Here is an 11,568-nt window from a genome sequence, read left to right as displayed (position 1 = left end):
GCAACTAGAGAAAGCCCTCGCACAGAAACGAAGACCCAACACAGCCATAAATAAATAAATAAAAGTATTGTTATTAAAAAAAAAAAAAAGAATAGCCCACTAACCAGTTGCATTAAAATTACTTGAGGTGCCTGTTAAAATGCAGATTCCAGGATCCCACTTTAAACCTAGGGAATCAAAAATTCTGGGGGTTGGGCCACGGTATTTTTACAAGTGCCTCAGGTCATTTGCATGCCCACTAAACTTTGTGATAACACTGCCCTTAAGACAAGCCAAATCCTTAATTTTCTGGAATTTCTAGTATTTCTTCTCCTAAATAAGCCAAAGAAAGAATTGTAAGCATTGAAAATACAGGCCAAATCTTGTCATAGAATATGTATTCTATTGTAACCCTGTTTATGAACACTTAATAGCTTCTCTGTGGAACAGTTAAGCTGTAGTAATTACCTCACAGTTCTGTAATCTGTATGTCTCCTCCCACATGACATTTGCACCAAGACTATGGCTTATTTCTAGACAGGATGGAAGAACTACCAGACCTGTGTGGACTGTGCCACTTCATGTTACATTTTCTTTTTCTTAGTGATTTAAAGACATTTATGAAATTTCTCACAAATCTTGAACCTGAATTATAGAGTCTAACTTGATAAAATTTTACAAGGACTCACTAAATCAGAATCATTTGAATCTGATCTCTTTATGGAAAATTGCTTTTTAGATAAATGGGAAAGGAGCTGGGATTCAAAGCTCTTTTTTAAATTGAAGTGTAGTTGATTTACAATATTATATTAGTTTCAGGTGTAAAACATAGTGATTCAATATTTTTATAAATTATACTCCATTTAAAGTTATTACAAAATAATGACTATATTTCTCTGTGCTGTACAATATATCCTTATTGCTTATTTATTGGGAGTCATAGTTCTTATCCCCAAACTGCCTCTGAATTATAATTCTGTGTGCAAATTGTACAACCTCTCTGCCATATTTTTGTGATAGGAATAATCTCTCTTTGCAATAAGAATAATACTGAGAAGTTGAGAAAGTTCTGAGAAGATGAATGAGATTGTAAAATGTTAAAGGTTTCTGAATGAAGGATCCTATAAAAAGTGTAAATTATTAGTATTCCTTTTATGGGCCTTTAATGAGTTATTGACCTGTCAATGATGAATCTGCCTCTTGAAATAAATATTTCACTTCTTGTTTTTTAGGCTTACTGGAGTAACACAATCTGCCCTTAAACTTTCCTGGAGTATTTTTGGGAGCTTTAAAATTTAGTCAAAAACAAAAAAAGCAACAATACCTCTCTCCCAAACACATATGCACTTCCTGAGACTACAGCGTGCATCTTTATCTTGACTTACTAATGACTAGATCGATTGAACTTAAACAATTTGGGTCCTCAAAGCCTCAAATGCTTTGGGTTAGCTAAAGTATCACAAGGTCTACTAGCTTATTAGCAGTAAATGCTAATGTAGGAAAGTGATTAGAAATAAATTATTTGGGCTTCTCTGGTGGCGCAGTGGTTGAGAATCTGTCTGCTAATGCAGGGGACACGGGTTCGAGCCCTGGTCTGGGAAGATCCCACATGCCGCGGAGCAACTAGGCCCGTGAGCCACAGCTACTGGGCCTGTGCGTCTGGATCCTGTGCTCCGCAACAAGAGAGGCCACGACAGTGAGAGGCCTGCGCGCCGCGATGAAGAGTGGCCCCCGCTTGCCGCAACTGGAGAAAGCCCTCGCACAGAAACAAAGACCCAGCACAGCCAAAAATAAATAAATAAATAAAAATTAATTAATTACCAAAAAAAAGAAATAAATTATTTCCTTGATGTCACTCTTGGTTGTGAAATTATTCTGCCCACCTATAGTTTCAGTTGTTATCATGCAGACTGGTCTTTTAAATTTTTGCTCATCCAAAATTAAGGACTTTTGAAAATCTAACTAGAGACAAAGCAAAAGCAACACATATCTGCATATCACAATCATTAAATTCCTTAGTAATGAGGAACGCCTAGTTGGCTCAAGAGGGTATTTGAAGATTGTTTCAGTGTTTTCAATTTGCAAAGTAGGAGAAGGAATCTTAAAAGATCATTGAGTCTACTGGTTGAAGCTGATCACACTTAGTTGTCTTACTTAGTAAAGCTTATCTTATAAATACAAAATATGTCACTTTTATGTAGAAGAAAAAAGCTGGAAAAAAAAAAAAAACCACCAAAATCTGGGATGTATAAACAGATAAAATGGGTTGGCAGACATAAAGAAAAGTGAGGGACTTCCCTGGTGGCAGAGTGGTTAGGAATCCGCCTGCCAATGCAGGAGACACGGGTTTGATCCCTGGTCTGGGAAGATCCCACATGCCGTGGAGCAACTGGGCCCATGTGCCACAACTACTGAGCCTGCACTCTACAGCCTGCGAGCCACAACTACTGAAGCCTACACGCCTAGAGCCTGTGCTCTGCAAAGAGAAGACACTGCAATGAGAAGCACGCACACCACAATGAACAGAAGCCCCTGCTCACCACAACTAGAGAAAGCCCGCGCACAGCAATGAAGACCCAATGCAGCCAAAAATAAATAAATAAAATAAAATAATTTTTTTTTAAAAAAGTGAGGAATACATGAAATGGTGTGCTGAGGCTGCTCTTCTTGGATAGTAGGTCCAGAAGGTAAAAAACTTTCTGGAACTGAATAAATGACAAATTACTATTGAGAAGTTACTTGCAGAGTGACATGAAAGAAAAATGTTTATATCCATATTGACAGTGACAACGACGAGATCTGGGTATAGTTCAGTGGCTTGGGTTTGATTGACATCACTTCTTGAACAAATTTGAGGATTAAACATTCACAAATGTTCCTGATATTTTTTGAACAAGGAAGTGAGATATTAGCACTTTTTTTTCAGTGTTGTATCTACCATTATAGCATCTGTCAGCCTTAACTTTAAACCTTATAGAAGAATCAGCATATTCTGATTTGAGAGTTTCCCCCACATGGTAAAAATAAAATGTGAAATTTCAGTAAATGGCATGAAAAATTTTCGTAGTACCAGGAAGTTTCCAGAAACTAGAGCTTTTACATAATATGGAAGTTTTAATGTTTTGAAGGTTCAGTAAATTATGTAGTGTACAAAAGTGAAGTCTAAATTACCCACTCAGAAGGGTAACCCTAGAGCCCACATGTCTGGATCCATGTATGCAGATGGACAGATACACTTCATTTCTCCTGGGAAGTTGAGTTCTAAAAAGCTATCACTCAGAACAGACGGTTTTATGTTTGCATGAAAAAAGGAAAGATGACAAAGTTGCTATAAAAATGAAAGGCCTTTTGGTGTATTAACAGCTGAAAACATTACAGCTTAAATGAAGATGTGAAAAAAACTCAGCTTAAAACTGCAAATTAAAAAAAAAAACTTATGCAGGTTTGAAGCATATGGACACCCACCCAGTTTGCGAAGAGGGCAATGGGAGGCCCAGACTTTAGCTTATTAAAGATGACCTTTCCCCTCTCTAAAATTTCAAAGCTGACGTTTCAAGTGCTGAGCAGACTGTGTGCCATATGTAACATGACCTCAGCCCCACTCTGCCCGAGCACTGATGGCATCACTAATGAGAGGTGAAAGGTCCTTTTCTTGCAGCTTTTTCAGAAACCCACCAACTCTTGCCTGTGAAGTAAGGCTCCTCCCTCCCCCCACCCCTTGATTTCAGGAGAACTGCATTTAATACACAGCCTCAAAACACTTTTATTACCGGTCGATTTCCTTATAGCCACAGCCAAATGGCAGGATGTACAATCACATGCAGAAGAAAACATTTATTTTGACTCACAAGGCAAAGGGATTAAGAGAACGTTGTATTAACCTTGCCTTTCATCTATGTTTTAAAGGGAAATTCTCCAGAGGCGTCAGTTGAAGTTCTATTTTTTTTTTTTTAATAAAGAGTATCAAAGACTTTTAGGAGACCAGGTGTGTGTTTATCTGAGGGGAGGAGAGAAAGGGAAGAAACTATATTGGGGGGAAAGGCAGCTTTCACAAAACTGCTTCAGAGACTGAAAAAGACGTACTTTCAGGAAACTGTTACAGGCATTCCTACCAGCCAGCTCTCTGCTCCCCCCACCCAGCCCCCCACCCCCGCCTTTTTCCCCCTTGCTGCTTCGAAACAAAATAGCTTCTTTCCAAGCAGGTTGTTATATTCATGGCATGGTCAATTTCCGTTTGCCAAGAAAATATTTAGGCTGATCAAAGAAATTAGAAAATCGGATGAATAGAAACAGACGTTCCCACAAGAGAAGCGTTTCTCAATGTGAAGAGAGGCAGGCGGATTGCAGCCCACCCAGTTACTCCTAGGAAATAGCTCTCTTGCTAAAGGCAGAACTACAGGGACACCTGGATTCTACTGGAAGGGCTATGGAAGAGTCACGACTCCCCAGGAAATTCACATGGGGACTGGAACTTGGGACTCTCCGGCGGATGATCGGTTCTAGTATCTATGAGCAAACCTGGAGGGCCTTTAATTACGTTCATTAATACAGAGGGACCTTTCAAAACATGAGATCCTTTTGTTTTGCTTTGACTTGTTCATAATGAGCATGGAGAGACAAGAACACATTATCCTTTGCAAACGATAGAGGAGTTTCTCCCGAATTAATATAAATTCAGTTTTTAGATTTGTGGGTTTGGGTGGGGAACGGTTGATAGTAATTGTCCTCGGGACCCTTTGGTCTCCAAGTGTGCACCCGGGCCAATCGATGACAGTAAATAAGAGGGTCTTCTACCTCTTCCTTGTTCCTGGGCAAGGCGCAGCCAAATCAGGTGAGGCCGCTTGCTGCGGCGCTTCGATGGGAAGGATTGGTTGCCGTTGCGGTTTCCTTCCGCAGGACTCTGGAAACCGAAAAGTGGGCTCCGCTCGGGCAAAGGAGATCCGGATTCTCCTCTATCCCTTGCTCGCCTTGGGCACATTGGGGCACCGCAATCGCCAGTGAAGCGTCGCAGACCTTATCCCGACGCCTCCAGTTTTCCAAAGGAGAAAGCGAGGGAGGGATGGCTCTGAAGGAAGGCAACTGTGGGGCGCCCTTTAGGGCCAAAGAAGACTCCCTTCCTGCGAGTTCCGCTTGGGGCAACGCGGCGCTACTAGGGCCGCAGCTGGAGAAGCTGTTGCCAGGCTGTGGGCTGAGAATCCGCTATGCCACCCTTGCCCCTCCCCGCCGCGCGTCCCTCACCCCCGGGGCTCGGCCGGGCAGATTTTCTTTTCCTTTCTTTTCTTTTCTTTCTTTTTTTGTTTTGTTTCGGTTCCTGCCGGCCAGGCATCCTTTGCCAGGAAGACAGCGCCCTCTCTCTCCTCCCGCCGTGCCCGCCGCCGGCCTGCACCCCCTCCCAGCTTTGCTGACCTCCCCTCGCCTCCTTCTCGCCCCCGCCCTCCTCGGCCCTGTCCCCTCCTTCCTTACGCCCCTACGCCTCTCGGCCCCCAGAACCACCCAGGGGAACAACCCGAGAGAATGGCGGGCTCCGAAGCCTTCTCAAGTCTGGGCCACTGGGCCGGCTCGGCCCGAGCGCCCAACCTCTGGCTGTAGAACTGGGCGGAGCCGTCCCCGGCGCAGACGCGGCACCCGAGAGTTCGAACGCGGCCCCGGGGAGGGGTTCCTGGCGCGGGCGGCGGGGCGTGGGTTCGCCCGGCTCTCGCAGGCTGGGCACAGCGGGCCGGCGGGCGGGGCCCCGAGTACGCTGCGCGGCGAGCTCTCCCTCGCGCCGGCGCACACCTGGCAGAACAGCTTATCGGGGACCCCAGAATGCGCCAGCGAGGCGTTGACGCGGGCCTGCAAGCAGGGTGATGGGTGGGGGTGGCGGGTGAACTTGGAGTAGAGGTAAGGAAAACTCCTACAGCCTTGCTCCAAGCCCTAAAAGCGCCCCTCGCGGCCCGCCGGCTGCCTGGAAGCCTTACCCTGCCGGCTTCCAGCAGGGCTGCGCCAAGTACAGCAACGATGTTGGAAATGGTTGCAAAATCCAAGCCCAGACGGGTGGGCGAGACGCGCGGAGGGGCATGCGTGAGTGGGCACCCTCCACCCCGTATTTCGTTCTCCACAGCCCAGAGGACTGCTGCTTCAGACAAATGCCGCGTGGCCCATTAGGGAACAGAGGCAGTCAAGCTTCTGTCCGCGAAAACCTGGATTCTTTAGCGCCCAAACAATGTTCTCGTATGGGAATGCAGAAACATTTTCCATGGCGTGGATTTGCACCGACATAGAGGCCTGAAATGCTCCCCTTCCCCTCCTAACCGTTCCCGGCGCCCGGGAGCCACAGGGGGAGTTCGCCTCAAGCTCACCCGGCTGCAGAGCGCAGGCGGCTCCCAGAAATGCACTAATTGAGTCACAAACCACCGGCTGCCCCTAACAAAGCGAACCGTCTCGGCAGCTCAGCGCCCAATTTGTCCGCAGCACTTTCTTCCGCAATTCAGAAGCATTATCTTGTTTTTAAAAGTATCGCTGCAGAAACGTGGCAATTATCCTAGGCTCAGGTTACGCTAAATGGCTTTAGGCTGAGAAATGGAAGAATATAAATGCCGCGAAGGTGGTGATCGGTTTTCTGCCGGGCCTGGACAGGGGTAGGGAGGCGAGCGAGAAGATTTCGGCCAGGGAGAGGGAGGTACGGCGCAAGTTCCCACTCTTGGTTCTCTTTCCCAATGGCACCAACCAGAAAGAAGTGTTGGGCCTTTATCCCTAGAGGTTAAGGATTCAGAGCGATGATCTCCTTCAGAGATCTGGAGAGAAGGGGTCATATCCCGGCAAGACAGGGCCAAGCTTCTGGCCTCGGCTTTGGGTCAGGAACAGGTTGGGAGCTTCAGGCATTGTTGGGATAAGGAAGGGAAGAGAGGTCAAGGGTCAGAGGGAGAGATGAGGAAGAATCCAGTTTCGGGACAACTACACTAAAATTGGAGAGGGAGAATGGCACTGGGAGAAAACAGCCGTGAGGAAAGAGGAGCCGGCCCTGATGACTGGGGAGAGGCGTTCACTCCTGAGCGAGGGGCAGGCCTGGCCCGGGAGCCCGGGCGCCCGGGCGGACGCTGTAGGGTGGGAACCCTGGAGAACTGGAGAGGCCCAGAGACCACGAGGCGTCTCCGCACCAGGGGAACAAACAAACAAAACAAACAAACACAGAAAACCTCTAAGAATCTTCATCTCGGTCCACCAGGGTGAGTTTGGGCCTGGAAAATGGGGAGAAAAGAAAAGAGAGAGTAGCAAAAGGCGTTGGGGTGCCGGCTCCCGGCGGGCAGACGCCTTGCTCGCCGCAGCCGCCCAGCCTGTAGTGGTAGCCACGCTGTGCGCGTGTCTCTTTCCCCTTCTGCTCAAACCAGCCCCCACATCTTGAAGTAATCAGCAGCCGAGAAGGGACTCGTCCCCCTGGCATCTCAGGTTAAAGAAGGAGGTCCAGGAAAATGTGGTAGAGCCATTACAAGAAACCCGAGCCGCAGTCATCAGGGACTCCAATTGCCATCGCATTAGGATTGATTAGAGACCAGCAGTACCGTAATGACCCGGAAAGAGGGGCAGCCGGGGATTATTAATATCAGAATGTGGCGGAGAGGGGAGGTGGGTGAAGGGAAGGAGGGAAGAGCAAAGTGAGGAGGGAAAAGTTTTAAGTTACTAGGATTTATATATAAGTTCCGGCTTACCTGAGGAAACCAGATAGTCAGTGAATCACGCAAACAATAAATCTAATTCCATCTAAAATTTCACGAAGCCTGATTATTTGGGGGGGGGGGAAATCAATGTGAAAATCAGGCCAACATCTAGTTTTTATAAACACGTGTTTTTATAAACTTATTTTAAGAATCTAAGTGAAGAGAGATGGGGAGGAGTTCTGCATGTTCACTTTCCTTACCAGTGGGTCCCTAAAAAAAGACTTAAGGAGGCCATTTTTGAGTCATTTTGGGTCTTCTCTCAAGGGCTATGGGGCAATGGAGTGGACATTTTCGCAGAGTCTGCAGAGGAATAATAGACCAAATTTTAATTGAAACAGTGATAACTGGGTAGCGATTTTTGTTTTTTGTTTTGTTTGAGACAGGAACGATCAGGATCCCTAAGAGATGTAGAGAAGAGAGTGGTTTGTCTCCTTCCTCGGACTATGAGCCAAAACAAATCAGCCCCTGATGGTCTGGGCTGAAACGCAGCTCACTGGATAATTAACTCCATCTTTCCAGTCCACCCTAACTGTTTATTTAGTGTCACCCTGCATTACCATCACTAGCACTTTCCTCTGAACAGGAGGAGCTGCAGGCTTTCACCTCCCCAAAGGAAATTCTTCTTAGCTTAGACAGATGCAGTATACAGGATGTACATTAGCTGACAAAACAGTTGATTGGAAATTCAATGGAAGATAAGAACTCTTGCCCTAAGTTAATATTAATAACGCAAAGGAGGCAAGAGTGTCTTAGGTTCTTAAGAACAGATTCTTAGAACGCTCTCCTTCACTTTCCAGAAAGGTGCTTGGCATCTACCTAATGTTGAGTGGTGTCTTCTGACTCAAATCTGGCGGTTGGCAAGTCTCTGGGCCTGAGTCTTCGCAGAGCGCAGCTTAAATCTGCCCTTTTTCCCCCAGGTGGCCAGCCCACCTTCCTCAGTCCTCCATGGGTGCCCCCACCTTTTTAACCACACCACCACTCAGTGTGGCGGGTCCCCACCAGCTGAGCCAGACGCCCGTGCCCGGACTTCAGAGTCTACTCGCCCTGCGCTGCCTGGGTGCCCGATACAGCACAGCACGCTCTGTGAGACCTCACAGCTCCTGGGGTAGCAGGCGCAGGCGCCAAGAGTCATGAGGAAGGGAGAGGAACGAGAGAGAGAGAAGGAGGAAAGAAAAAGAGAATAGAGGGATCCAGGTAGAGAGGAGAGGGTGTGGTGTGAGAGAGAGAGAGAGAGAGGAGAGAGAGAAACGCGGAGAAGAATGAGAATGAGGCAGCGAGGGAACGAAAGGGACAGAGGGTGAGATGGAGATAAGAGAGAATAAAAGAGAGAATGAAGGAATCAGAGGTTCACACACACAGAATGAATGAGCTTCCTCTTTCAGATTGAAAAGAGAGGATGAGGTAGAAAGAGACACAGAGAGAGACCAGACCTGGGGACACACACAGAGGGAGAGGATAACCTCTCCAAACACACACACTCCAGCACTGTCCCCGTCCAATCTGAGTTCCCTCGCGGTGGTGTGTCTCAGCCTTTCTCTCTCCTCTCTCTTCCTTCCCCGACCCCGGAACAATGTGAAGACTGTATTTTCAGGAGCCGCGCGGGGCGGTACGGTTTTTAGCAGCAAGCTGGGCTCGCAGCCCGCTCTGTTTGTCCAGGTGTGGGCAGGGGGCGGCAGTCTCCCGGCGTCTTGGGCTGCCGCTGCGTTTTCGCACCAAGGAAGCGGGAGGCTCTGCTCGCATGCTTCCCGCTTCCAGGAGAAAACTCCCTCCCTACCTCCATACATAAATATATTAGGGGAACAGACAAATCTTCATTGTTCAGAAATAAGCCAAGGAGGCCGGCCGGCTCCCCTTGGCCCGGCCAAGCGAGGCTGGAAGAAAGGGAGGGAGAGAGAGGCGGGGGCCGCGCGGATCCGGTGTCACGTTGCAGATTCCCACTAAAGATAACGAAACGTGATCTATTTTTCAGAACAGCAAGTGGATGGGAAAGAACCTTGACAACACAAAACTCATTTACTAATGGACTGGTTTTGGGTTTCTCTCCTTTGGGTCCGCACATCGCCCTGCCTGAGCCCTCGGCCTATTCAGAGCTCGTGGGGAGCAGCGTCCCCCAGGAGGCAGGTGGGCGGCTGCTCGGGTGCCGCGCCGCCATCGGAGCCCGGGATCCCGAGGGTCGAGGGCACCTGGAGTTTCCGACCAAGTAGAGGAAAAAGATGGACGTTGTCACTTCAGCCAGGATTTGGGGAGTCTTCTCACTGCCCCAGAGCGACGACGCTAATTTATTGAAGAGACACCTCCCGAAGCCCTTCCCTTCCAAATATCTGTAGGTAGAGTAGAATCCCCGCTGTCGCTCTTAATGGCAAAGGAATTCCAAGAAAGCCGGCCGGGAGCCTCAAAGCATCTCGCTCCAAGCCAGAAGGGAAACAAGTGAGTCCCAGCCAGAGGTTTTTGAACCAAGGCCTTATGTCAACCTGACTGAGAAACCCCAGCACCAACTGGTGCCTCTGCATTGACATTTCCATAGACCAGTTGTGCGCACCCGGCCGTTACCTGCACGGAAGGAGGCACAGGAGAGCAGAAACCTGGTGTTGGGAGCTCCTTTCCAGCCGCGTTACCCTCGGGAGCCGCGAAGCGGCGAGGGCAGCAGCTAGAGTTGCTCGTTGCCTTTAAATCTCCGCCGCATCTCTGTTTTCTTGTGATTTGCATTGACAGCAAAAGGTTTTAAGTTACTAGAACAACTCAAACCTTTCTGTGTGCGATTTAAAATGGATCATTTGGTTTATGTGGTTTGTAAATTCATGTCATTTTACCTCTTTTAGTGGTTTTCAGTGAAAGGTTCCATTTTGGGAAACCTTATATATCTGAGCCAATAATTAACATTTATAACGATTGGTTCCCCTAACCGAGGGATTGAAATAGCAGGTAGGCTGGTTGGTACAAAGCGAAAGGCACTTTTCCTTTCTAGTCACGCGATCTACTGGATTGAACGCTAGGAGAAAGGCTGGCGGGCCCGGGCACGGCCTCCAAGGACGAGCACCACATCACATCAACCCCGGTGCCCGCAATCGCGGCATCCACACGGTCGTCTTCCCAGTTGTCGCCAACGTCTAGTGCGTCTTGATTCCTTTTGAAGAGAGATGAAAAGAAGTGGGCAGGGAGGTCTGGAGGAAGCCGGAAAAAAGGTGGTCATATTGGTGTCTAATTGTCATCTCTCTGCTCCCTGTAAATCAATACCTGCCCTTATTTGTCCAAGCTGTGCCTCATTTCCTTATACAAAATTGTTAATTATAAAGTACACCCCATACTCAATTTACCGTTTGTCTTTTAAGAGACTTGGTTGTACTTACAGACTCCCGCCCATTCCCCCCCCCCCCCATTCCTCTAACACACACAAACATTGTAATTCTCGCTCCAGACTTTAGGGCATTAACTGATTTTTTAGAGCCGAGTTTAAGCCTCCGTTCCAGTCCTCACACAGCTGCCATGTCAATAAGGACTGTTCCAAGCAGAGACGTTCCTTCTGGCAGGACACTGCAGCTCCTCAAGACTTCATCTGAAACATCATGAGCACTAAAATAAGACCGCCGGGGAAAATTACCAGACACATGGGCATGGGCTCAGCTTTGCCAGGTTTCCAGTTTAGAAAGTAAGTCATTGGGCACACAGTGTGGTAGGGGCTCTTTTGAAATAATATGCACCCATTAAATGCATTTAAAAATAATCCCAAACATATTGAAATATCAGCATCTATTTCCAAGGTCTAATTGCATGGGATACTGCAGGGTTTCAAAGATGCAAAAAGCATTGTTTGGGAGTTCAGCGTAGAAGCAGCTTCATGTCTACTCGGAGCCTCCTGAGAGACAGCTAGGGAGTGGAAACCCTTCATGAGTTTAAG

This window comes from Balaenoptera ricei, chromosome 2, assembly GCF_028023285.1.
Source record: "Balaenoptera ricei isolate mBalRic1 chromosome 2, mBalRic1.hap2, whole genome shotgun sequence".
NCBI lineage: Eukaryota > Metazoa > Chordata > Mammalia > Artiodactyla > Balaenopteridae > Balaenoptera > Balaenoptera ricei.
Note: the sequence above shows the minus strand (reverse complement) of the source record.